This window comes from Mandrillus leucophaeus, unplaced genomic scaffold, assembly GCF_000951045.1.
Source record: "Mandrillus leucophaeus isolate KB7577 unplaced genomic scaffold, Mleu.le_1.0 Scaffold224, whole genome shotgun sequence".
NCBI lineage: Eukaryota > Metazoa > Chordata > Mammalia > Primates > Cercopithecidae > Mandrillus > Mandrillus leucophaeus.
In genome coordinates, this window is record NW_012102299.1 from 1,145,177 (window position 1) to 1,173,173 (window position 27,997).

A 27,997-nucleotide genomic window follows, 5' to 3' on the forward strand; every position below is an offset into this window, starting at 1 on the left:
CAATCATGGTCTACAGCCTAGTGCTGGGCACAGTGCTGTTCTCTCAATAATAATAATAATAACCAAAAAGAAACAAAAAACTCAGGTTCTATTAGTGAGGAAAAATAGGAAAATGGGTATTGAGAGGAACTAGCTGTGGTAGCCACAGCATATGAAGATATTAATATTTAAGATTCTTGCTCTTGTATTAATTCTCTAGGGCTGCCATAAGAGAATACCACAGATTGGGTGACTTAACAGGATAAATTTATTTTCTTGCAATTCTGGAACCTACAAGTTCAAGATCAAGATGATGGCAGGCTTGATTTCTTTCTTTTTTTTGGGGGGGGGTACCAAATTTCTTTATTTGAAGGAATGGTACAAATCAAAGAACTTAAGTGGATGTTTTGGTACAACTTATAGAAAAGGTAAAGGAAACCCCAACATGCATGCACTGCCTTGGTGACCAGGGAAGTCACCCCATGGCTATGGGGAAATTAGCCTGAGGCTTGGCTTTCATTATCACTGTCTCCCAGGGTATGCTTGTCAAAGAGATACTCTGCCAAGCCGGATTCGGGTGCTCCCATCTTGCGCAAGTTGGTCACGTGGTCACCCAATTCTTTGATGGTTTTCACCTGCCCATTCAGGTAATGTGTCTCAATGAAGTCACACAAATGGGGGTCATTTTTGTCAGTGGCCAGTTTGTGCAGTTCCAGTAGTGACTGATTCACATTTTTTTCCAAATGTAAAGCACACTCCATCGCATTCAGCCCGCTCTCCCAGTCGTCATAGTCTGGTTTCTTAATATCCTGAAGGAAGATTCCGCCACCTCGTTGGTTCTGCAGCTTCATCAGTTTCTTGGCATGTTCCCTTTCCTCATGAGATTGGTGAAGAAAGTATTTGGCAAAGTTCTTCAAAACCACATCACTGCGGTCAAAGTAGTAAGACATGGACAGGTAAAGGTAGGAAGCCTAGAGCTCCAGGTTGATCTGGCGGTTGACGGCGGCCTCTGAGTCCTGGTGGTAGTTCTGGCGCACCTGCCAGGTGGACGCGGTGGTCATGGCGGAGGCTAAGGACAGGCGGCGGCGGCGGGGGTCTTGGGGCGGTCCGAGGACGCGGTGAAGAGGTGACCGAGGGCTGGCTATGGGCGGCCAGCCGGGATGGGGGACGAGTGCAGGGTTCCGTCCAAGCACTGTTGAAGCAGGAAACCCCGACGACTCTCGGCGAAGAACGTTTGGCCGATTTCTTTTGAGAGCTCTCTCCTTGGCTTGCGGATGGCTGCCTTCTTGCTGTGTGTTCACAAGGTCTTTCCTCTGTGGGCATGCTTCACCGATATCTCTGAGAGTCCAATTTCCTCTCCTTCTAAAGACACCATTCAGGTTGGATTAGGGCCCACTCTAAGGCTTCATTTTAACCTAATCACCTCTTTAAAGGCCTATCTCCAAATATAGTCACATTCTGACATACTAGGGGTTAGGATTTCAACATATAAATTTATTAGGGGGGTGGGACACAATTTGGCCCACAAAAATTTATAACATTAATTTGGTCCCAGGAAGTTCATATAATGTATTCATTTTAGCAGTAGCAGTAAAACTCTTCCTCTCTTACATCTTTAAAAAATTAAGAATTATCATTTTACAAATCACTTTAAATTTATCAAAGGAAAAGATATTGATTGTTGTAGTGATTTGCATTCCTTTGTACCAGCAAATGTAAGCGCTTTTCAGGTATATTTTTCTCATTAATTTCATCTTTTATTGTACCAGACACCTCTCAGCTCATCTTGGTTCCAGCCACAGCTCAGGCAGAGGACTCCCTTGGCGCTCAGTGTCTTCTGTCCTCCTGCCCCCAGGGTCTCTCCAACACAGTGGAGCAGAATGTCAGTGAGATTTCACTCTGCAAATAGCTCAGAAGTGCTAGAGAGGTGGTAGCCCCGGAAAACTTTCAACCAGTGGGGTGTAGAAGACAAAGAGCAGATTCTTTTCTCCAACAGTCCTTGGGTGGCCAATTCTGAGCATTCCCTGCACTCTTGAGCACATCCCAGTGGGACCGAACCTCAGTTGGTGGGCAACTCAATCACACACCTTTGTATGGACTTTCTCTCCTCCTCTATTTCAATTTGCTCAGTTCCTCACTTCTGCCTACCTGGGTTCATCCCCTCACTCCCTTTCCCAAATAGATTGCTCACACACAAGTCCTATTCCAGCCTCTTCTTTCAGAAGTTACAGCATCTGCAAGCTGGTCTTTGGTTATGCCTTTCTGGTTTTGTTGTTTTTCTCAAAAACATTATTTGCCATGAATGTTTTATGTATCAAGGCTATTAACCTTTGGAGAAAATGTCAACAGAGTTATGAAGGGAGTATATCCCTTGGATTCTATGCCATGCCGAGCTATATTTGAGGTCAAAATTCTTGTACTTGCCTTAATATTTGAGAAATGCAATGTTTAAGAGCATCCATTTTGCAGCTGATTTTAACCAAAAGGCTGAGAAGTGATAGAAGTGTCCATTTTATATTGTTGTTTCTGTCATAGTTTCTAATTTAGAAATCATTTTTATATTTCCATAAAATTCTACCTGATATAAGATGGTTTCCTCTTTAGGGCTATTTGTTTTAGCTTTAGAGCTAGAGCACCCTTTTGAATTTTCTTGAGAATAAATAAAATCATTTTTTAGTATGTCTGTTTCTTTCACTCCAGCGGTTTTTGGTGAAGAGCAACTCTCATTCTTCTGTGTGGTCCGTTTCCCTTGAATCACGCTTCAGTTTTGCTTCTTTGCTTGTACTAATTGTTCCTCCTTAAAGAAGGTCTATGCTTTTCCAGAAGTAGCTTCTGTTTCAGGAAGGGTAGAGGTGCACTCTGTCAAATCACTGGGGTTTTGCCTAAACCTTTTTTATAGGAGCTTTCAGGTTAAAATCAGTTCTGAGATTTTTGAAGACATCGTCTGACGTGACTATCCGTCAAGTCTTGAGGTGGAACTGCTAAGCCATTTTATACCTGATTTTAACCGAGCTGGCCAAAAACAGTGAGTTAAGATGAGGAACAGTCATATATAAGGAGAGAAGAAGGCGAAATAAGAGAGTGAGGCTTGGAGAATTTCTCAACTGACCACTACCCAGCTATAGAGACACTGAATATGATTCCTGTGGCAGAGGAAAGGTACATGGTCTGAGAATTGGAGGTAGGACTGGATGCAGAGGCAATGATGAGCACTTTAGATGAATTTATTACCCCTACTTGTAAAGTCAAGGGAAGAATAAGCTTATTTTACCCTTTCCAATTATCTTTGTTTAAAACTTTGTCTAGTAAATTTCATTTGCGGATAATTGGCAAACATCTGGTGTTCTACAGCTATTTCCCTCCCCAAGATATAGATTATTCTCACTTGGGTGAGCATCAGTGGCATTCCCTCTCCTTTCTGAGGAGGATTTCAGTAAGTAGGAAATCACAGTCGAATTGAGTGCTGTTTCTTACACGGGGTGATGTAGTTTGCTCATCTACAGCTAGAGTAGTAGTCAGTTCATTTTTCCATTTTAGCTGCCACTGGTCATGATAGTCAAGACAGTGACTCTGCAGATGTTTCAAACAGTTTTAAGAACATAACAAGGAGGTAATCAGTCTTTTATTCAATTTGTCATTTAATTTTTCTAATTGTAACTGTCCTCCTGATAAACACCTTGAAGTTAGTGTTTTGAGCTGAGGCAGGAGATACTGAATTATAGATCCCAGAGTTACCTGAAAAAGATCATCTAAAATCAATATGAAAATTCATACAAAAAGTCAAACTGAAGAATTGATTTGAAGAATCTAAGCAAAGAGGCAGCTTTGAGGCAAGAAGTAAGAAGAAATATGAATGAGATAATTTAGAATACCTGGTAGAGACTATACCTCAAGAGGTTCCCAGAGACCCAGAACTGTAATTCCAAATTCTAGTTGCAGAGTATTCAGGGCCTTATATATGATAGAATCCGGAAATATTAACAGTACTGTATTAGTCCATTCTTACACTGTTTTAAAGAATACTACCTGAGACTAGGTAATTATAAAAGAAAGAGGTTTAATTGACTCCCAGTTTTGCAGGCTTAGCAGGAAGCATGGCTAGGAGGCCTCAGGAAACTTACAATGATGGTGAAAGGTGAAAAGGAAGCAAACGCCTTCTTCACAAGGCAGCAGGAGGGAGTGAGTGCCAACAGGGGAAATGCCAGACACTTACAAAACCATCAGATCTCATGAGAACTCACTATCATGAGAGTAGCATGGGGGAAACTGCCCTCATGATCCAATCACCTCCCTCCCTTGACACATATGGACTACAGGTCCCTTCCTCAACGCGTGGGGATTACAATTCTATATGAGATTTGGGTGGGAACACAGAGCCAAAGCATATTAAGCACTAATTCCATTCAGACATTTCCCTCACTTCATAATTCCTTCCTTTCCTCTTCACAAAAGTTTTCATCATGAAACATAATTCAAAGTGCAATAAATTACATATTTATCTACATTAATACATATATATATAAAGAGAACAGAACTATTAGATATTATTGTTACCTGAAATGAACTACTTAATAAATTTAATTAAACAAAGTGTTTGTTTTAATTTGTGGGTAACAAAAACAAAAAGGATAATATAACCATTGTTGTTTGGATGGGACATGAATTTGTCTGTTGTGACTTTTCCCTTGTGATTATGTTGAAAAAACATTGTTTGTGGGAATCTTATGTGAACCATTTAGCTAGCAATATAATGAAAAATATCATTCTTTTTAATATGAAGTATTCTATCAATTCCTGAAATCTCCCAAATCATCATCTCATTATACATCACCTGTTGGTAGTGGGACTCATGAGTGGCTTAGAATGAGATCTTACCTTTGTTTCTGCAAAGTACCGCAGGGCATTATAAGCTTGCACTAGCTTTTGACCTAATTTCTTGGCTTGGAAGGGTCCAGAATACAGACGTAATATAAATTTGAGCCAGAGACGGTCCAAGTCCTTGGTTACTAATGTTCAGGACAGGATTATTTCCACCCACAACCAAACCGAAAACAGACACAGCTTTCTTGTAATTGAGCTGGGGAGAGTATTCCAGTTCACATTTTGATTAAGGAAACAGTAATGTCAGGCAGTGGTTGAAATTTTGGCATCCAGTGGGGAGCAATTGTCATCCTGCGGGGAGCAATATTAAGATTTCTCTGCCCTCAACAGCAGAAGTGGGATACAGAAGCAAGGTCCAGAACTCAGATGCATTACCTGACTTGAGCCTTGGGGTCGGTACCACCAAAACAACCCTGAAAACTTTAATTTGTTACACCTTTCAACTGTTTGTTTCAATTCAACGTTCACTCTACTGACTCATCTGCTTCTGATTATCTTGACTTCTGGTACCTTGAATAATTTCTTGCACCTGGTTTTGCTTCACGCCTCAATCCTGATACTTGTTTCTGCTGCTGTTACTCTGAGTTCTGGATTATTTTCTTGATTGCAATTCATATTTGCCTATTTAGCTAAACACAACACCCAGTTCAACACAGTCCCAAAGACCCTACACACAGGTACAGGCCCTTAGCTTTATCATTCCTATCGAACTCACATGCAGAATCAGGGAAGGGAATTAGTCCATGCCTGGCAGGGAGGGTGTCTTAGTCTGTTTCTGCTGCTATAACAAAATTCCTTAGACTGGGTAACTTGTAAATAATAGAAATTTATGTCTCACAGTTCTAGATGCTGGAAAGTCCAAGATCAAGGCATAAGCAGCTTTAGTGTCTGGTAAGTTCTCACTCTCTGCTTCCAAGATGATTCCTTACTGATGCATCCTCCAGAGGGAACAAACATTGTGTGTCCTCGTGTGGCAGAAGGGATGGAAGAGCAAAAGGCACTAGGGTGCTCCCTCTTCTAAGGTCCCATCTCATAATACGTTAGGGTTTAAGTTCTAACATATGAATTTTGGAGGGACACATACATTCAAACCATAACAGTGGGGCTCCAGTCTTAGAGGAAAACTTAAGGAAGGTTTTCAGAAACTTAAACGACTAAAACTTTAGTTCTGTTTTTCCTTTTCTAGCCAAAATTAAAACATTTCATTGACATATATTAAAGAAAATAAATTATAATCTTGATATAGAAGACTAATCATAAAGATGTAATTATCTCAAAACTGGTTTATATTTTAATATAATATCTACAAAAGTTCTTATAGGAATTTTTATAGAACTTGACAACCTAATTCTATATTTGTCAGACAATAGCAAATGAACAATATCCAATATAATAGTAAAGAAGAACATGGTACAGGAAAATGCCCTAACCAATATCAAAATTTATGATAAAGTTTTCATACATAAAAAGCATGATATTAATGCAAAGTTAGAAAAACCGATCCTTGGAACAGAATAGAGACCTCCTAAAATAATAAGGATGTTCAAAAATTTGATTTGTGAGAGTCTGAGTGTTGAAGATCAGTGGCTAAGGGATAAGATACTCTATAATTAACCTCAAGAAACTCAATTATCAGTATGGAACACAATCAATTCCATATAAAAACCTAAATGAGAAAGATAAATTCATAAAAATAATTTTCATATAGTTAAGAACTTTTTAAAATAAGGCTTAAAAATCATAAAAGCTTGATAAAACTGTAGTAAATTTTAATTTTTAATGAAATGAAAAGACAACATAAGTTTTAAAGAGCAAACTACAACTTTGTAGAAGATGTTTGACGTACTTAAGTTGTAAACATTTATTCCAAAAACATGTAACACTTAGTTCTTGAAAGAAGCCTGGATCTGTGGATGGAATAAATGCTGAAGAGCCATAGAAAAAGGGAAAAGGGGTTGAAATAGGAGGATGCAAGGGTGCCCCTGGATTGTTCCTGGGAAAAGCAGGTTCTGCCATAAAAGAGATAGAGAAAAGCAGGGACACACTAATCGCGTCTAGGCTTCTACATACTAGGCTTGTGGAAACTGACAATTCCAAGTTTCATCAAAAGCAAGTTAGACCATATGATTCAGCAGTTCCATTTCGGAGTATATATCCAAAACAAATAAAGACAGGGGATTGATTATTTCTACATCCATGTTCACAGCAGCCTTCTTCACGATTGCCAACAGACAGAGGCAATCCAAGTGTCCATTAATAGAAGAAAGGATAAACCATATGTGGTATATGCATGCAATGGAATATTGTTCAGACTTAAGGAAGGAAATTGGAACACATGGCACAACATGGATGAACCTTGAAGACATTATGCTGGCATGCCAATCACAAAAAAGAAAATGTACGATTCCACTTATAGGAGATACCTAGAGTAGTCATATTCAGAGACAGAAATCTGTACCCTATGTGACATCTCTCGGTTCTTCTCTCCCCACAGCCAGGAGGGATATTGTGCAATGGGTGAGAGTTTTGTTTGGTGAAGATGAAAAACTTCTGGAGGCCGGGCGCGGTGGCTCAAGCCTGTAATCCCAGCACTTTGGGAGGCCGAGACGGGCGGATCACGAGGTCAGGAGATTGAGACCATCCTGGCGAACACGGTGAAACCCCGTCTCTACTAAAAAATACAAAAATTAGCCGGGCGAGGTGGCGGGCGCCTGTAGTCCCAGCTACTCGGGAGGCTGAGGCAGGAGAATGGCGTGAACCCGGGAGGCGGAGCTTGCAGTGAGCTGAGATCTGGCCACTGCACTCCAGCCCGGGCGACAGAGCGAGACTCCGTCTCAAAAAAAAAAAAAAAAAAGAAAAGAAAAAGTTCTGGAGATGGATAGTGGTGATGGTTGTACAACAGTGTAATTGTACTCAGTACTACTGAACTATACACTTAAAAAATGGTTAAAATAGTAAATGCTAAGTGTATTTTATCACGTAAAAAACTGAGGTTGGGATGGGTGGGTTTGTGGGAGGAGTGAATGATAGAGATATTAACACATCCTGCTTCTATGAGAAAATATCATCGTTGACAGTATAAATGCAGGCTATTATTTAATCTAGTTGTGAGGGGTGGAAGAAGACAGAGTTAGAAAAAAGTCAGCAGGGTTTAATTTCTTATAAATTTGGGCTTTCAAGGCCAGAAATAGGTTAATGAGTTCTGCCAATAATCTAAAGTGATATCGATTTGGAGAACTCTGATTTTTGTTTGTTTATTTTTGTTTTAAAATTTTTATTAAGCACTGTTATATGCCAGGTACATTTTTTTATCTTTTTATTTTTTTTAAATTATACTTTAAGTTCTAGGGTACATGTGCACAACATGCAGGTTTGTTACATATGTATACACGTGCCATGTTGATTTGCTGCACCCATTAACTCATCATTTACATTAGGTATTTCTCCTAATGCTATCCCTCCCCCATCCCCCAACCCTAACAGGCCCTGGTGTGTGATGTTCCCCACCCTGTGTCCAAGTGTTCTCATTGTTCAATTCCCACCTATGGAGCTCCGATATTTTTAAATGTCTGCTAACATTCAGTATTAGGTAGCGTTCTCCAGAGAAACAGAACCAGTCGGATATACACAGAAATAATATATAAGTATTTATTGTGGGAATTAGTCCACATGATTTTAGAAGCCAAAAAGCCCCATAATATGCCGTTGGCAAACTGAAGAGCCAGGAAAGCTGCTGTGCTGTTGTTCAGCTGGAGACCAGAGGCCGGGGGTTGTGGGGAGGCAGCGTTGATAGTGTAAGTTTCAGAGTTAAAAGCCCAAGAACCTGGAGCTCTGGGCAGGAGAAGGTGGATACTCCAGCTTCAAAACAGAGAGGAATTTTGCCCTTCTCTGCCGTTCTGTTCTATCTGGGCCCTCAATGGATTGCCTGTCCATATTGGTGAGGCTGACCTTTTTTACTTAGCCTACAGGTTCATAACCTAATCTCTTCCAGAAACACCCTGATAGATATACTCAGAAATAATGTTTGCCAGCTATCTGGGTATTACTTAACCCAGTCAAGTTGACACACAAAATTATCCATCACACATGCTTCACACATAAAACATCACATGTGCACTGCTCTCTGCCTGCTTGTGTAACCCTCTAATCAATTTAGCCTTCCGAATTTGCGAGCTCTTGGCTCAGTTACCCTAGTCCTTGGGGATCCCCTTCTGAAAGCCCTCAGGTATGATGAATGGGCTGGTGGGCCAGTCGGTGGTAGAAGCAGCATGAAACCCACTCGAGTGGACAGCACTTAGGGAAGTTCATAGGGATTTGGCTTCAGAGGCTTCTTCAGCTCATGGTCAGTGGTTCTAAATGGGCAAAATCACCAACACATGGCTTTAATCTTGGAATTGAGCCAATATCTGCTCTTCGGCTTTGGCTGCAGCCTCAGCCTTTGAAAGGTCCAATAGCGAAATGCCAAAGCGCAATAGCATTCCTGGCATTCCTGAAATGATGGGTGATCAATGATCATGAGATTTTGTTACTCTCATATCTAAATAATGTATCAATATCAGCAATAAAAACAGATCACGTCATTTGGATGTGTTGTTATTGCATAATATTCACTTTCAAATGTGGATAAGCATTTTAGATATAGGTAGGATTAAAATTAAAATTTCCTTGTATGCATTAGTTTTTGAGATTCTGTCAGCAGAATGCAAAGTAAAATGCTGCAATAATTAATGTGAATTGTGAAAGCTGTTAACTTTATACATAAAAATTAGATTCTTCAAAGAGTTAAATAGAGAGAGAAACATTTGGCTTTGGGGTTGCCTCAGTGAAATTGTGCCATCATCACTGACTAAATTATCAAGTCCAGGAGTGGAAGAGGAAGTAAGTTTTCACTTCAGTTATCGCTATAAGAAAATACAGAATATTTTCACGATAGTATTTCACTATATATTATCACTATGAGAAAAACATCCTGACTGCAGCCCCGACTTGAACAGTTACCTATATTGGCAGCGTTAGCCAGAAAGATCTTCTTTCTCCAGTGACCTCAGTTGAAGGTAAATATCTGTTCCCGTCCCCAGTGTGCAGTTAAATTAATAAATAGTACTGAGAAATTATTGTTCCTTTACTAGCTGAAACTTTCAAATTTTGACTCCTGAAAATTTTAACAACTTTTTTACAATACTTCAGATTTTTTCTATCCAGATATTCATTCTATGATTGTTAGAGTGACCAACTCTTTTCATTTACCTGGGACTGAGGGTTCCCAGGCATGGAATTTATGTGCTAAAATCAGAAAAGTCCTGGGCAGACAGGAAGGAGTTGGTCACCCTAGTGATGGTATTCTATTTAGCCCTGGATTGGGCTTAATATTTGCTTGAACATTTAGCCAAAAATCTATATTTGGTGTACTTCTGCCACTAAAATCTTGCAGTGCTAGATAGAGTTATTATTTAGTACAATGCCGACCATTTCTCTGGCATAGCTCAGGGTGACCAGGTCTGGAGAGAAAGTAGAGAGTTATTGTCTGTTTGTTTTTTAAGACAGAGTCTCGCTCTGTTGCCCAGGCTGGAGTACAGTGGCACGATCTCTGCTCACTGCAACATCCGCCTCCCAGGTTCAAGAGATTCTCCTGCCTCAGCCTCCAGAGTAGCTGGGATTACAGGTGCCCACCACCACGCCCGGCTAATTTTTTTTTTTTTTCTAAGTAGAGATGGGGTTTCACCATGTTGGCCTGACTGGTGTCAAACTCGTGACCTCTGGTGATCCACCCGCCTAGGCCTCCCAAAGCGCTAGGATTACAGGCGTGAGCCCCCGCACCTGGCCGGGAAAGTACAGAGTTATTTAGCGACCTATTGGACTTTTTGTGGAGTACCAAACTTCCAGCACCTCGTGAACTGACCCAAAATTCAGGGCCCTGAGAATGAGCCCTGGCACCCACTTACTTAATTTCAACACTTTCTACTCTCCTTGTTATTCCTGATGTTAGCTTTACACAGGGCAAGGAATCTGCTTCAATTTTTACCTATTAGCCTGTCTGCTATTCCAGTTTTCACTTGCTAAGCCCTATTCTTTGTCTGAGTCCTTTAAATAAATGGTTTTGTAAGTTGAAGACAAGTCAGTGTAGTGCTTTGGAGTTTTTTTTAACATAGTCTAGCTTAATGAGTCAGGTCCACTACTTTGCTTTCTCGGTGTGCGAGAATATAGCGAAACAGAGACCACGAGCTGTGTTACTGTGCCTGTAACTGCTTCCTACTTACGTAAATGATGATTTGGTTGAAATGCAACCTTCGATTTATAGAGAAAGATGATGATTAGTTTGTATTTTGGGCATTTAAGAAGATTTCCCTTTCTAAAAAGGAGTAGAGTGATGATGATGGTGATGATGATAAACAGCTAACATTTATTATAGTCATGTTCTCAGTTCTTTACAGGTATTGATCTGCTGAATCCCCACAGCATCTTTGTCAGTTGGGTACGGTTATTGTGAAGCTGTTAGACTGCAACCAGTGCTGTTATTGGTTAGGAAACCGAAGCCACAGTCACATAGCTAGAAATTGGTAGAGTCATAATTCGAATCCAGGTCTGCAATGTCTGCTACACTTCTGTTTCTCACGGTAGATATAACGTAGTCTTTAATGTTTCCATAGTGTAATTTTGTAGCTATCGTGTGAAAAAAAAATTTTCTAACTCTAATTTTGAACTTTATTTTTTCTTTATTTAGAAACTAATTTAATTTTACTCAAGTCATTTCACCTAAAACTTACACATGATCACGGAATAATCTTGAAGAGTTGTATGAGATTCAGCTTCCCGCTGCTTATGATTTCAATCAATGTCAGTATTCTCTCGGTGGTAAAGAAACATATAACTCCTCCTACGCGAGGGCTGGTTCAGGGTAAAGGAAAGGGGTGGGGAGTTATGGAAGTAGAAGCCAGAGAATCTTGGGACTGTTTGCTTAGAATATTGTTTTGTCTAAGAGAATGAAAAAAAATTATGATTATATTTTTAAAAGACTGTGCAGTCATATCATAATGAAGAGGGACTTGCCATCTAATACTTGTCACAGATCAGCCTTGTAAGTAGGAGTGTCAAAATCAACTACCTATTATTGTAGACCCAAAGATACTTAGCACAATAAAAAAGACACAATAATCTCTTAGGACTCTTCTGTTTTAGAATTTTATGGTTATGAATTAGACTGTTTCACTGCTTGCCTACACGTTCTCTACTGCCCAGATCTGCAAAGACAGGCAAGATCCAGGAGGCTGTTTTCAAGGTTGGTTGGGGTGATGTCTAACCTATAAAATGCTATTAATGGTCACAAACGGATCAAAATCACTTGCCATCATGAAAATTAATGGTAATGTCTCTGGCTGGATTAGAACTTGCTTGAGATATACAAAGCATTCTCATGGACTCAACCAAGTGTCAAAACAACGCAGAGAGTTAGGAGTTGTCATCCCCAGTTCATAAGCACAGGGAGAGAGAGAAATGCTAAAGGTCTCTTCTGGAGACACACAGTATCACACAGTATTTTCTTTTTTTTTTTTCGAGACAGTGTCTCACTCTGTCACCCAGGCTGGAGTGCAGTGGCATGATCTTGGCTCACTGCAACCTCCACCTCCCGGGTTCAAGCGATTCTCCTGCTTCAGCCACCCAAGTAGCTGGGACTACAGGTGCACACCATCACACCCAGCTAATTTCTGTATTTTGAGTAGAGAGAGGGTTTTGCCATTTGGCCATGGCTGGTCTCAAACTCCTGACCTCAGGAGATCCACCCGCCTCAGCCTCCCAAAGTGCTGGGATTACAAGCATGAGCCACGGCACCCAGCCGAGTCACACAGGATTTTGAGTGCAAGACTAGCATAATTGCACTATAGGTAATACCTATAATTAGACATGCACCGTGAGAAGAACAGACTCCTTCAGATTTGTGACATTAGTAAAGGTCTTCAAAAGAAATAAACAATAATCCAGCATAAAGCTTATTTCAAAAGTGAAAAAACAAAATTGAAAGAAATCTGTACGAAATTCCTATTGCTAATACTTTATCCTCCATAAGGACATGAAGAGAAATCTTAAGCCTTTAGAAATCTGTATGAAATCAGACATGTTTTTGTTCTCTTTCTCTTTTTCTTTCTCTCTCTCCCTCTCTGCATGTGTATGTGTATACACACACACACAATAAAACAAGTGGAACTCTGTTTTCTCTTTTTATTTCATTTCTGGTGATCATATATATACACAGAGAGAAATATATATATGTGTGTGTACATATACACACACAAATGATATATATCATATATATAAATATATTTATATGTAAAGTTTTAACTTAATTTTAACATATGCAGAACAACTACTTACAGAATTGTATAAAAATAAATGTTGCTCATGTTTGGGCGCGGTGGCTCATGCCTGTAATTCCAGCACTTTGGGAGGCCGAGGCGGGCAGATCACAAGGTCAGGAGATCAAGACCATCCTGGCTAAAACGGTGAAACCCCGCCTCTACCAAAAATACAAAAAATTAACCGGGCCTGGTGGCGGCGCCTGTAGTCCCAGCTACTCGGGAGGCTGAGGCAGGAGAATGGCGTGAACCCGGGAGGCGGAGCTTGAAGTGAGCAGAGATCGCGCCACTGCACTCCAGCCTGGGCGAGAGTGCGAGAATCTGTCTCAAAAAACAATGTTGCTCATGTCCACGTCCACTGAAAATTGAGGTGCCTTGTGCATGGAGTGTGCTTTACAGAAATATTAATGCTAATGGGATCGATTCAACGAGAGCCATGCACTGTTAGGTTATAACCATTTTTTTTTAATTTCATTTGCTAAAAATGTTTTATAAAAAGCTATTTTTCAATATGCCTTGATAACTATTACCAGGAATACCTCATGTTGACTGCCTTCTTCTACATAAAATACACATTAAAACTGAGAATTAACAAAACAAATATTTGTTGTCATGTCTAGTTTAGGGGCAATGGTCTACAATTTGGTTGCAAGAGGAAGACAGATACGGAAATAATATCACTGTGGAAGTGGAAATTCTCCAACCTAACGCACTTTTTTCCTTTTATTCCATTACCGGGCTAGAGTGGCTTGTTGATGGCGCCTGAATTTGGGGTTCTGGCTGCACCAGTTACTTACCCTTTGGTGAAAAAAATACTTTAATTCTGATTGAAAATCACCAGAAATGAAATAAAAAGACCAAACAGAATTCCACTTGTTTCATTTTGCTTTATATGTGCTTCTCATTTTATTTGCTTTTTTTTTTAATTAGTCAAATTTATTTTAGTCTATATATGAACCAAATATTTAGTTTCTAGGAAAAATATGAAGTTGCCTTGACGTTATATACCACATGATCACATTGCTTACTATGAAAAGGAACCTAAGAGATTCTGGAATATGTTATGGCATGAGAAATAAACCCACTAACCATATGTCTGGGGTAGATTTTCATTGGCTGGACATACAATTGTAAATTTTCCAATAGTTTGTATGATTGGCATGAACTAAGTGGTAAAACAGAAGTTTTAATTTTTTTGTGAGTCAGTATACTTTGTGGTTGAGAGAAATGTATTTTTTGATTACTCATAACTCTGAAAGACCTGTTGAAGAAATTAGGGCAACATTTTCAAACTCATAAAAATCCATTGCAATCACATGACCATGATATGTAAATCTTAACCTGAAAACAGATGCTCATAGTTTTTCATCTTTTCACAAAAAGACTCTTTCCTTTCTGGAGAATATAGACATTCATGAGTCATGCCTCAATCACATCCATTGGAAGAGAGATTATAAAGATGGCATATTGAAAAAATAAGTACAGCGTAACTTGCCATACTATACACTATATTTCCAGCCTTGTTGGTCCACAGACACTCAGGAACTTACTCATCTTGGCAGACTTCACAAAACCTAGCACAATGGTTTGCACATTGCAAGTGCTTGATAAATATCCTATGTGTTGAGCCTATAAGCCAATAATACCCATCCTGAGAGCATTCATACTGCTCCCTAGACAGACCTGGTCAGAGTAACTTCTTGTCAAAGACATTTTTTCACACAGAGTTGCTTCTATACTGTTACCCTTGAAAGTACAAGAAGTTGGAGTTTGTTGTCATATTTGAAATAATCTATAGTTAAGATGACAATGACAAAAAGGCTGCAGCGCAGATACTTGAATGACCATGAGTCACCTTAATATAAGGACATTGTATTAATCAGAATTCTCCAGAGAAAGAGAACCGACAGGAGATTATATCCATCTAGGTAGGTCGGTCAGTCAGTCAGTAGTTAGGTAGGTAGGTAGGTAGGTAGGTAGGTAGGTAGGTAGGTAGGTAGATAGATAGGTAGGTAGATAGATAGATAGATAGATAGATAGATAGATAGATAGATAGATAGATATAATGATCTATTATAAGGAATTAGCTTACATGATTATGAAGGCTGAGAAGTCCCAAGAGCTTCAGTTGGCAAGCTGGAGATCCAAGAGAACTCATGGTATAAGCTTCTCAACCTTGGGACTTCTCAGTCATTTTGAAAGCCTGTAGGTTCGAGACCCAAGAAGAGTTGATGTTTCAGTTCAAGTCCAAAGGTAGAAAAAGACCAAGGTCCCAGCTCAAACAATCAGGCAGAAGGAATCCCCTCTGACTTACAAAGAGTCAGACTTTTGTTCTATGCAGGCCCTCAACTGATTGGTTGGGGCCCACCCACATCAGAGAGAGTAATCTGCTTTGATCAAATGTTAATCTTGTCCAGAAACACTGTCACATGCACACCCAGAGGAATGTTTGACTAAATATCCTGGCATTCCATGGTCAAGTTGACACATAAAATCAACCATCCTAGGCTTGCAGGCTTTATGGGGCAAACTTTGATGACTTATGAAAAACAGGGCATGGGAAGAAGCTAAAAATCTTCTTTACGCTTCCTCCTCTGGAACAGGGATTTCTGAGGTGAAATGGTTCCAGTCTTCCATTCTGGAGGCTGCTATGTGGCCAAATGATTGACTAGGTTTCTTGTCAGCTACTCAGAAATGCACCACCACTTATAATTACTTCCTTTCCTTTTTCCATTACTCCTTTCATCCTTAGAAAAAAAAATCATTATTTATAGGTTGTCAACTTGACCAGCTTATATCTAACTTTCAACATGGTCTTTATCCATATATTTTCTTTATGCGTGTGTGTGTGTGTGTGTGTGTGCACCTGTAACTGGTTGGAACTGTGAAGGATAGAAAGGCAGCTAAGAGGAGCACTTTCTTCAAGGTAACTTACTTTATCATTGAGGAGACAAAACACATGCAACTGAAAAAATAACTAATACAAGGTAGCATGTTGAACGTTAGGTGTCATAGATCATGCTTTTGTTTTAGAGTACATTTTAGCTCACAAATAATCTCAAACATGTAATAAATATCTTTATCATGTTATGAACTATAATGAATACCATCTGACCAATGTTTTTTTGTTTGAAAATCGCTTTCTTACTCATCTTATTTATAAATACAACCCAAGCACTGTTTAAAATATTCAAAGACCTTTTAAAAAAGGCACTGGAAATTTCACGACTCAGAGTTAGTAACTATAAAAATGTTTGCTGAGGTCAAGAGTTCGAGACCAGCCTGGTTGACATGGTGAAACCCCGTCTCTATTAAAACATACAAAAAATTAGCCAGGTGTGGTGGTGCACGCCTGTAATCCTAGCTACTCGGCAGGCTAAGGCAGGAGAATCGCCTGAACCCAGGAGGCGGAGGTTGCAGTAAAACAAGATAGTGCCACTGTACTCCAGGCTGGGCAACAGAATGAGACTCTGTCTCAAAAAAAAAAAAAAAAATTGGTATAACTTTGTATATTTTTCTGTACAAATTTCAAGATCTGCTCTTTCACGACCTGTGTTTACATTATATTGCACTTAAAATAGATTGAACAATTGCAATGTTGAATATGTATTGTGCTTAATATTTTTAACATTCAGAGTTTGGATTTCTTTTAGATTCATGGGATATATATGTACTTTTATTACATAGATATATTGTGTAATGGCGAGGTTTAGGTTCCTAGTGTACCCATCACCCAAATAGTGAACATTGTACCCAGTAGGTATTTTTTCAACCCTCATCCTCCCCACTTTTGGAGCCCCCAGTGTCTATCACTTCCTTCTTTATGTCTATATGTACCCATTGTTTAGCTCCCACTTGTAAGGGAGAACATGTGGTATTTAATTTCTGTTTCTGAATTATTCCATGTAGGAAAATGGCCTCCAGCTTTATCCATAACATTCATAGTTTTCAAAGTCAATAGTATTACTAGGCTTATAAAGAAAACTATAGCTTTCTTTAATACCTCTTCACACGCTGATTCTTACTCTCTGGAAGGAACATTTTTTTTTTTAATTTAGATATTTCTTTAGGCACTAATCTCCATTTTTCTAAATCACATTGTATATTATAATATAAAATTATATTGTTGTTTCTAGATTTTTCTGTTTTAACTATTATGTATTGGTATCCTACAAGATGAGAATTTTATTCTTTATGTCTTCCTCTCTCTGTCTATCTCTGTCTCTCTGTCTCCCAATCTTGTTCTCTATCTCTCTTCAGCTTCTCAGTACATGGCCCTTTTTGGTTCAGTCCATGTGTTATTCTCTGTTCCCCAGAAAACAGTGCTTAAGACAAAGTTTACGTGCTGAGGCTTGATTGGGTGCGTCCCACGACACAAGAGTAGGAGGTATGGGAAAGAAGAAGAAAGCAAATGTAAGTGGTGATGCATTACTGAGCAGCTGTAGCCTGACAAGAAACCTAGCCAACACTTGGCCACACAGGGAGCCTCCAGAATGAAAGACTGGAACCACCTAACCACAGAAATGCCCTGTTCCAGAGGAAGAAGAGTAAAGACTTTGTTAGCTCCTTCCCATAAGTCATCAACGTTTGCCCTGTAAAGTCTTAATTAACTACTCCACACTTGCAAGTTGTGTGACCCAGTCTTCCAACCAGTCACAGGAGAGGGGAACTCTGTGGACCTAAACCTGGAGTTCAAGGGCTCCCGTGGGGGATGTGATGCATGCACACAGATGCCCTGCTCCCACCCCAGGCGGGCTGAGATGAGGCAACAACCTAGTGGCTAATACTCTCCACTGAGCAAGGGGTAAAAGCATGGAGTGGGCAGTGAAGAGCAGGTGAGGCCAAGCAAATCTGGGTCATACAAACTGGGTCCAGGACAATCAATATTGATGTTGATATTTTTAAGACTAAGTAGATATTCATAGTAGAGTCATACATTGCCCTAGATTATACTTTCTTGTATAATTTTATTTTTCTTCTTTTTTTCTTACTTTTATTTTCTTATTCGTAATTATTCTATAATTTATTTCCCAATTCTGACAGAATTGTATATATCTGACAAGCAAGCCAGACATTCTGTTAGACCTTTTTTTTCTTCCTGAGATACATTTCTGTGGAGCCCTCCGCCTCTCTTCTCTAATCTTGACTTGTTGCTCTCTAGCCTTGCTCAAATCTGTTGTCCTGGGATCTCTTTTTATCAGGATTTTGAAACTGGCCTTTGATTCTCCCAGGCATGGCTCCTGTTTCCTGAGGCCAGTGTTCTCCTCCTTCACAGTTATGTTCCCATTTGGCTGGAACAAATATTCCAGTAACATTGTGGGGAAGGTAATATTTTTGAGGTCTTACACCTCTGAAGACGTGTAATCTTTATTTGTCTCCTTCCCCTTGATGGATAGTTTAGCTACATACAAATTTTAGTTTACCTCAGAATTTAAAAGACATCGCTCTTTTTTCTTTTATATCCCAGTTTATTTTTGAAATTTTTAATGCCATTCTAGTTCCTGAGCTTTTCATTAGCTCAGCCTCGAGAAATATATGTGTGTGTGTGTGTGTCTGTGTCTGTGTGTCTGTGTGTGGGTGTGTGTCTGTGTGTGTGTATGTGTGTGTGTGTATGTGTCTGTGTGTGTGTGTGTGTATGTGTCTCTGTGTGTGTGTGTATGTGTATGTGTATGTGTGTGTGTGTGTCTGTGTGTGTGTGTGTATGTGTCTCTGTGTGTGTGTGTATGTGTATGTGTATGTGTGTGTGTGTGTGTGTATGTGTCTGTGTGTGTGTGTGTGTATGTGTCTGTGTGTGTGTGTGTATGTGTATGTGTATGTGTGTGTGTGTGTCTGTGTGTGTGTGTGTATGTGTCTCTGTGTGTGTGTGTATGTGTATGTGTATGTGTGTGTGTGTGTGTCTGTGTGTGTGTGTATGTGTCTCTGTGTGTGTGTGTGTATGTGTATGTGTGTGTGTGTGTGTGTATGTGTCTCTGTGTGTGTGTGTGTATGTGTGTGTGTGTGTGTGTGTGTGTATGTGTCTCTGTGTGTGTGTGTGTATGTGTATGTGTGTGTGTGTCTGTGTATATGTGTGTGTGTGTATGTGTGTGTGTGTGTGTGTATGTGTGTGTATGTGTCTGTGTGTGTGTGTATGTGTCTCTCTGTGTGTGTGTGTATGTGTATGTGTGTGTGTGTGTGTCTGTGTGTGTGTGTGTGTGTCTGTGTGTGTGTGTGTGTACGCATATGTATATATATAGTGTTGGGAACTCAGAAGACGCCTTCAATCCACAAACTTGCATCCTTCCTTCCGGGAAATTCATTGCATAATCTTGTCTTAATTTCCTCTCCTCCATTTTATGTTTGTTTTTCCTGAAACTCCTATCATTTGGACAATGAAACCACTAATGTGATATTTTACATTTCTGATCTTTCCTCCACATTTTACATTTCTTTTTGTTCTCCTCTCTGACTTACTCAACTTTATCTCTCAACTCTCTTTTGAATTTTTTATTTCTGCTATCAAATTTTAATTCACAAATGTTCTTTCTTATACTCTCTATATTTCTTTTGCAGAACTTCCTTTTCTTTTCCTGGATGCAATCTCTCATCCATCTCCTCTGCTTCTTCTTTCACTCTCTGAATGTTGATGTACTCAGGACTCGGCCCTCAGATGTCTTTTCTCTACCCACATTTTCTTCTTATATGGTCTTATTTACTTCCATAGCTTTAAATATTATTTATATGTTGGTTACTCCAGCCTTTCCTAGTACACTGTATAAAATAGCTCTCCTTAGCCACTGCCATCTGCCCCATCACTCTCTATTTCCTTCCTTTCCTGTGTTTTCTTCATTGTTCTCATTGCTATGTAATATGATTCTAGTATGTTGTCTATAGTGTAGTACAATTAGCACAGTAAACATTATATAACTCCATAAGGAAATATCTTTGTCTATTTTGTTAAATGTTATAATTCGAATACTAGAAAATACTTTGTCATCATGTTTCACAAATTTTTTTGAGTGAATAAATATCTCTGAGAATATGAAGTCAGATTTTAAAGTGTCTCCTTTCATTTTTTAAACTGTTTCTCTTTCCTCCTTTCCCTTTTTCTATAGGTTATTTAAAGACAAATGTAAGCTTTTCTTTAATCCCTAGATATTTTTGGCCATTCAAATAATAATTATTATTATTATTATCATCATCATCAAAAATACAGATTGGAAGTGATGAACATGAAGAGAATATTTATTGCCTGGTAGGCTTCACTGTAACATGATCAGGCAGGAATTTTGCCATTTTGTTAGGAACCTCAAATGTCAGGATCTGGGGTCTTTTCTATTAGGCCAATCCATTAACCCACAATTTTCCATTTTTTCTTTCTGGAGGTATAACTAGGGTTGCTATTCACCATGTATTCAATGGTATAGCCATTGCAGTTTTCAAAATATTGACACACACAACAGAAGCCCCAGGCCCCCCATTTCATCACTGTCTAGCAATAGCAAGTATAGCTGAGAGCCAGTAGGACCACTGGGACCCTGCTCTAGTACTATTTATTACCAGCATCAGTGACTATGATATACTCATTGCCATGTTCCATATGTATGTAAGCCACTTCTCCATCATCTAGAAAGAGGACGGATGTTCACAGTCACTGTGCCTACTCACCCTCCATGCTCTTATTTAACGTGTACCCTCCTCACACTTGTCCTTTGTTATACCTGGTATCTCTGAGCCTGGAGCCTGTATGTTTTGTCATCTTTGAAAGGAAAACTTCCAGTATTCTGACAAGGAAGCGTAAGTATATGTTGATTTCTAAATATCCTTTATAAAGACTTTCAACCAATCTTTCTCTAGCCCAAATATGTACCTCTGTCTTCAAAAATTCCTAGCATCTCTCACAATCGAAACTTCTTAGAGTTTTGCAGTGTGAATACACCAGCTTCCTGTTCGTTTACTCAATCCATTCTGATTTATGTTTCAGCTTTTTCTGCCTTTCTAAGTCAGAAACTCATCCTTGTGCTTTCTAGATACCTCAAATTTAGCTATGGTTGCCTTCTTTCCAATTCTATTTGTCTATTTAGGTTTAAACTTTTTTTTTCTTTGCTGTCTTTTTATATTAAATTGGGTTTCAGGACAGAGTGGAGATAGATGAATGTGTTCAATCCACTACCATAACTGGTATGGATTTTGACCAATAAATTTCACTAACTAGATCCTAACTCAGTCATCTGTTGGTCTTATATATGAGAAATACCACATGGCCAACATCTAAAAATAATGATCATGAATCTTTCTGCTAAAAAAAATTACTTTTACACACATATACACATATGCATATATTCATTTTAACTCCATAGGAGAAATAGTTTTCCAAGTCAACCTATAGATATGCCCAGGGTTCTCCTTTGAAGAGATTTAATCATCAGCTTGATTCTAAACAGATTTCATGGAATTGAACAAAGAAGGGCTTGTTCCAATTCTTTTAGGGCTTGTTTAAGACCATGAAGTGCCTGCTATTCTAAGCCATTTCTTTCTAGAATTTCTATTAAATTGTTTATATTTGCACCATTTGTTGCAAGACAACTGCAATTCAAAATAAAAGGATATCTATGTGGTAGATATTTGTTTAGACCTTGATGTCCTGTCAATTGTATTTGCTTGATTTTCCCCTCTTTTTTAGCAAGCATGGATTTTTCTGACTGATTGAACTAAATATAAATGATTTCTTTTGGGCCAAAAACTAAAATAAAGCTTATTGGATTGGAAACCTAATGTACCCAGTCTTAGGAGTATGCTGGATGCCCAGAGAAAAAGTCTTTGAATAGCTTTTTAAGAATGGTATAAGAATAATTTTGAACTTTATAAACTTTTTTTTAAAGACCTGAAATAAATAAACAAAAAAGTAATGGCCTTTAAAACACATGGCTATGACAGAGTTTGAAAAAAATATGTATTATTAAGAAAACTCAAGAGGTGGAATATGCAAAAAAAAAAAAAAAAATGTCACATTTTTGGCCAAACAGCATATTAACTCCTCCAACCCCATGATCGGGGGAATTCCTACCTCATAAATTTTGAAGGGAAGCAGAGCCAGCCTTTGACTATATAAGCCAACAAGGCCATATTATAAATTTCCCAGCCTCCTTTGCAGCTAGAGTATGAACACACAATCTAGGTTGGCCAATCATGTTCACCCATGTGAGAATTTGAATCAGGAGCCAGTGATGCAAGAATGCAGGGCTTAGGGAGAATTTACTTTATTAGCAGCAGTGGCAGGGTGGTTAGAGACTGTATCCAGAATCTAGTAACCACCGTGAAGATGGTGTCCAGTGTCATCTGTGGCCATCATGGCAGCAGCATCCTCATCAAACAAATTCCTCCTTCCATTCTGTCTCTCTCTATATATAATGAGCTCCTTTTCTGCTGAAATCAGATCGATTCAGTTTATCTTGCTTAAAACCAAACACACTGACGAATACTAAAACACTGACTCAACTTTAACAATCCTTTTAAATTACAAGTAACATTTCCATTGGAAAGGTTGGAGTTACTCAAAAAGAAATGGAGTGAGCTGTATTAGAAACTGAACTTGGAGGATTTTGAACAGGTTGGCCTATGTTTCCCTTCCTTTTGTTCTTCAATATAAAATTCTGTATTCTTAACAATGTTCAAATTCCCTTTGTCTCAGAAGATATTATAGTCTCCATTTAGACGCTATAGTTAGAAGTGCTTTAGCATTTTTTGTAATACTAGGGTTTGCCGGACATAAATGAAGCAATATATTTTCAGCTTCAATGCAGAAAAACCAGGAAGGTTCATTTATGATTTTTTTCAGGATATGATGCCAAACATCCACAAGAAGATTCACAAATCAAAATGAGACCACCAAAGACAGCACTCTTCAAACTGGCCCTCCCTTAAGCTTGCATTTACAGGCTTGCTCTTTCTCTTTTCTGTGTCCTCAGCTGCTTGTCATGAGATGTAGATTATTGTGGTGGATAGAATAAAATGCACTGGGAAGGAATATAAAAGATATTAAAATATAAGCAATGGCTTCCATAAATCTCTGTGAAAGCTTACTCCTTAGAGCTGTGCTTGAGACGTTGAACCGCCTGCTCCCGCGATGCTCAGTCGGCACTCTTAAATTTTAAAAATCTGCTAAGACCATACAAACTAACTAGTCACTGGTACCCAGGGAGTTGACAACTCAACTTATTGTCTAACCGTTGTGTGCAGTGAGAAGAAAGTTTAACATGTTGGCCAAGTGCACAGGCTTCAGAACCGGGCACCTGGCTCATTCCTGGCTTGCCTCCTGCTAGCTGTCTGATCCTAAATAACTCATTGGTGTCTCTGAACTACAGTTTTCTTATCTATAAAAATGTCCTTAAAAATAACCGGCTTATAGTATTTGAGGATTCATGTAAAGGTATTTATGTCACTGTCGACATGCCTAACACATATTAATAGTAAGAATACACTACATTACAGCAATCACTATTATGATCAACAGATTCACTCTTGGTCCCTAGTCTTCAGCATCTTCTATTGGGTAGGTCTCTGGCTGGCTTTCCTCATGAGTCAGCTGCAGGAATCTGTCATGCCTTATGTTTTGTGTTTTGGCAATGACTCATTTTACTACTTGGCTCTGTCCTCTACCACTGATACACATGCTCCCTTCATTCTTAAACACGTCCAGTCCCACATGGCCAGTTTCCATTTCTATGTCAAGCAAAATCTAAGTGTTATGACAGTCTGCATTAATGGAAACAACAAACTAAAACTTGTCATTCCTGTCACTCTGCACCAGTGACAACCCTTTACTTGTGTAACTTTTTACAAATGTCATTCATCCTATTACAGCAAAGCCAGAGAACCAATAGAAGTCCAGTCTGGACAGGGTCAGGCACTGTATCCCTAGCCACATGGAAAGACGATACATTGCCCTTTTTGCTTCTGGCCCATTGAACCAATCCACTTACTCAAGCATCACAAAACTTTAATAAAACTTTAAGTTTCCAAGGTACACTGTAAATAACAGCCGATATGCAAATCAATTGCTCAGGGCATCCTCTTATGTATTCCCAGCGGCTTTTGTTTTGATATTACCTTCACCCAACCTCAGGCTCGGCATCTTTGGCTCCTTTGGATTTGTTTTCTCTGATATTGAGTTCTCAGATTGCTCGTGTTGATTTTCTTTTGGCCCACTCTCCTGGCCCTAGGCATTTCTATTAGGTAAAAATCTTGTGCTTTAGTTTAGGCTTCACAGAAAACATAATCCCTGTTTTAAGTCATAGAGTGTGTGGCAGTAAAGAACACCATTCTAGAAATTCACTTATCTAGGCTCAGCCCTACTTTTTTCACTTTCTAGCTATGTGGCCTTGGTCAAGTGCCTTAACCCATCAGAATCTCCATATTTCATCTGAAAATTGGTGTTTATATTGCTAAAACGATCATACGAGAATCAAATGGGATACATAAAATTTTTAAAAAGCGCTTTCTAAACTACAAGGGCATTATGAACTACTCAACACTAAAATAAAAGATAGCTCGTAAAAGGTCAGCAGGTAATAAAAGGAACTATAATCTCCCTTGTCCAAAATAAAGATCCATTTTTCTTAAGACGCATTTCTTGAGTTAAGCCCTAATGCCAACACTTTAAAGCAAATAGAAACAATAATCTTCAGGGTCAGAAAAATTAAAATATTTGCCACTTTTTTCCTTCATAATATTTATTATGAGCTTTTTAGCTTTTACAACTTAAAAGAAATTATTAACATGAAAATTGTAAATTACCTCTTGCAAAATTAGACTGGTGAAGACGTGAGATTTTTGCTATATTTTTGCATATAAAATACATTTTCTTCGTATTAAGAAAACATGTTTTACCTAAGTCTTCCTTTTGTCATATCCCTGATGACACAAAACAGAGCAGTTTCCTTCATTCAGGTTGAGTAATGGGCAAGTGCAGTTCCCATGAAATGAGATTGCTTGCTGTTGATAAAATAGTACATTGGGTCACCTCATGCCTAGCCAACTTACGCCAGAACTGAATAAAAGAAATGGGCCTCCATTTGCATGTGAGGAAGTTTGAGACGTGAAGGTTGACTTGTGTTCATTTAGGACTGCTATCTGATATCTGGATTTCCAAGGCAGGACCTGTGGCACACTTGCAAGATGAAACTAAACCCTTCCTTCAGGAACTAAGAAAGAAAATGTTTCAATATTAACATCTGAGGTTCCCTGTAAGTCACAATTCTCCAAGCCTAAGGAAAGAATTGATTCAACTGAGAATCAAAATGTCTTCTAATTATCCTGTGTGATAGAAAAACAGAGCAATTAAGGAATTGATCCAGTTATATGATGTACACACACCCACCAGTTACACAGCTAACTTGACATTCACTGCTCAGTCCCAGAGTCTTTGTTCTTTAAAAAACCCTTTTCCACATCTCTTCAGGCAATTTGATTTATCATAAATTGTACTGTTACCAACATTCCCTGAACATTTGCTTTTTTTTCCCACTATGAAATTAACTCAGACGTAACAGATGAATGCTTGAGCTAGCTCTGCTCTGTGTATGTGTGTGTTGACTGCGAAGTGGTTCTGTCACTGCTGGATGTCATCTCTAGGCACCGTGCTGCAATCTGTGCATCCTCAATCTGGATAATGGAGGACAGAGTGTGGGATCCTTTGGTCACAGGTCTTAGAGGCTTAATAGGGATGGCCAATCAGCTTTATCCTCCCATGCCAACTCCAACAATTGATGGTAGCTGCTGGAATGTTATGAGAGGGATTTCGAGATTAGGTCCAGACTTGGTAGGAAAAAGTGTAGTGATCAATTAGCAATGCTGACTGTGGGCTCAGGAATAAGAGAAGCTGCACCTGTGCCATGTATTTCCCTTCCCTAGGAGCACTCAGGTCCTTCAGTGTAGCAAACCCATCTGCCTAGGGAAGCAGCATGATAATTCCTTGTGGCAAGAGGTTCAACCTGGAAGAGGGCAAGATTTAGAATGTGGGATATTTATATAGCACTTTGCCCTTTACAAAATGTTTTCCCCACATAGGATATCAGTAATTCCTCCCATTCCTACCCATGGGGCAGGTGTCAATTTTATCTTCATTTTGCCCCAGAGGGATTTAAAGCTAAGGGAATAAAATGACTAGCCTGAGGTCCCACACGGGTCATAAATGTCAGACTCACTACCTAAACCAGACTTCCTGCTTCTAAGTCCTGTGCTGGAGGGTAGTGAGTCAATCAAGCACTAAGTTTCCCCTAGAGTCACAGGATGAGACCACACGTTGGGATTGGATTTGTGTAGCCTCTGAAGCACATCTGGATTTCAGCACAGAAGCACAGCACACACTCTCAAATCCAGTACGGGCACACTCGTGCTTTTTTCTTCCTTTTCAGGCAGGCTTCTTTGTGAAAGCATTAGAATGGTTTTCATCACACACACATAGAACAGGCAAACAGTTGTTGCTAAATAAAATATAATGCACCTTATTTAAAATGGCTTATCCTGCTTTATTTGTAAATTGATGTTAATCCAACTACTTAGTCTGATATCCTTAAGCAATATTAATGCCTTTGCTACCTATCTTCTGCAGCATAAAAAATGAGGTGACTGTTTTGGAAAGAATTAACTTCTTTCTTGAGGGCAAAAGGCTAAACTCCTTCCTGAAGATTCTAGCCAATGATTCTAATTAGGACACACAGATGTACCTAATACAAATGAAGTCTGGGACCACAGATATTTAATGATTTGGGGGAAAGTTTGGGTACAATAAACTCCCTTCACAATTTTGCACCACCATCATATATCTTGAAATAAAGAAGATATTAAGAATTTCCCCATTTCCAATGCTTAGGATCATATGTAGGAGAATGATTAAACTTACATGAGTGATTTATAATGTTCACAGTGATTCTGCCTGTATTAAATCTCAGTATCAAAACAGTCTGTGAGATAAATATCATTTTTTCTCACTTTTCAGGTGAGAGAACCAATGTACACAGAAGCAAAGGAGTGACTTGTCCTACTAAAAATAGTCCATTTAAAATTCAAATCTGGCATTCTTTAGGCCTTATCTTCTGTTGTTTCACTTATAGCACCCTCTCCATAGAAGTAAATACTACCTTACATGTGTATAGCACTTCACAGTTTATAAATTCTTTTCATTCAAATATTTTAATTCATGGTTTTGCTACTTTAATTCAAACATTTATTCACCATCTACAATGTACCTGCCACACATTATTTTAGGTACAAATGGTATAAGGTCTCTGCTGTATTCGTGTTTATATTATTAGTTGGAGGGACACAACTGAAGAACAAGTAAGCAAACAAATTATGGTGATAATTAGTACCAAGAAAATAAAACAGGATAATGTGATGGTCTATGACCAGTTGGTGGTAGGAATGAAATGTACCAGTGTGAAGCATTTGGCGGGGTGAATAGAAAAAGCTTATTTGAATAATAGATGTCATGTGAGCTGACAGCAAGATGGCAAAGAGAAAGCAGAGGGTGTTGGGGGAAAAGCATTTCAGTCCTGATGTGGGAGAGAGGTTGATATTTGCGCAATAGAAAGAAGGCGTGTGTAACAGGAACTGAATGAGCAAAGGGAAAGAAACAGAAGAGGAGATTGAAGAGATAAGCACAGGCTATGACAGAAGGGTCTTTTAGGTCATTTGTTAGAATTGCACTCCAATGTTTACAGAATGACTTTGCAGAGTTTTTAGAAAATTTAATTCCCACAGTAATCTGTGTTAGGTTTGTTTAACAAATTAGAAAACTTGGAGATTTACCT

The 27,997-nt window shown here is 38.9% G+C and overlaps 1 pseudogene across 1 annotated transcript in view; it reads right to left on the minus strand.

Annotated features, from left to right (window-relative positions):
* Positions 1-327: 327 nt before the first annotated feature.
* The window catches only part of LOC105540666, a 114,604-nt pseudogene continuing 86,934 nt past the window's right edge, over positions 328-27,997 (minus strand). The window contains exon 2 of the transcript XR_001006231.1: positions 328-1,224. The product of XR_001006231.1 is annotated as a ferritin heavy chain pseudogene (transcript). The remainder of the gene's footprint in view (positions 1,225-27,997) is intronic.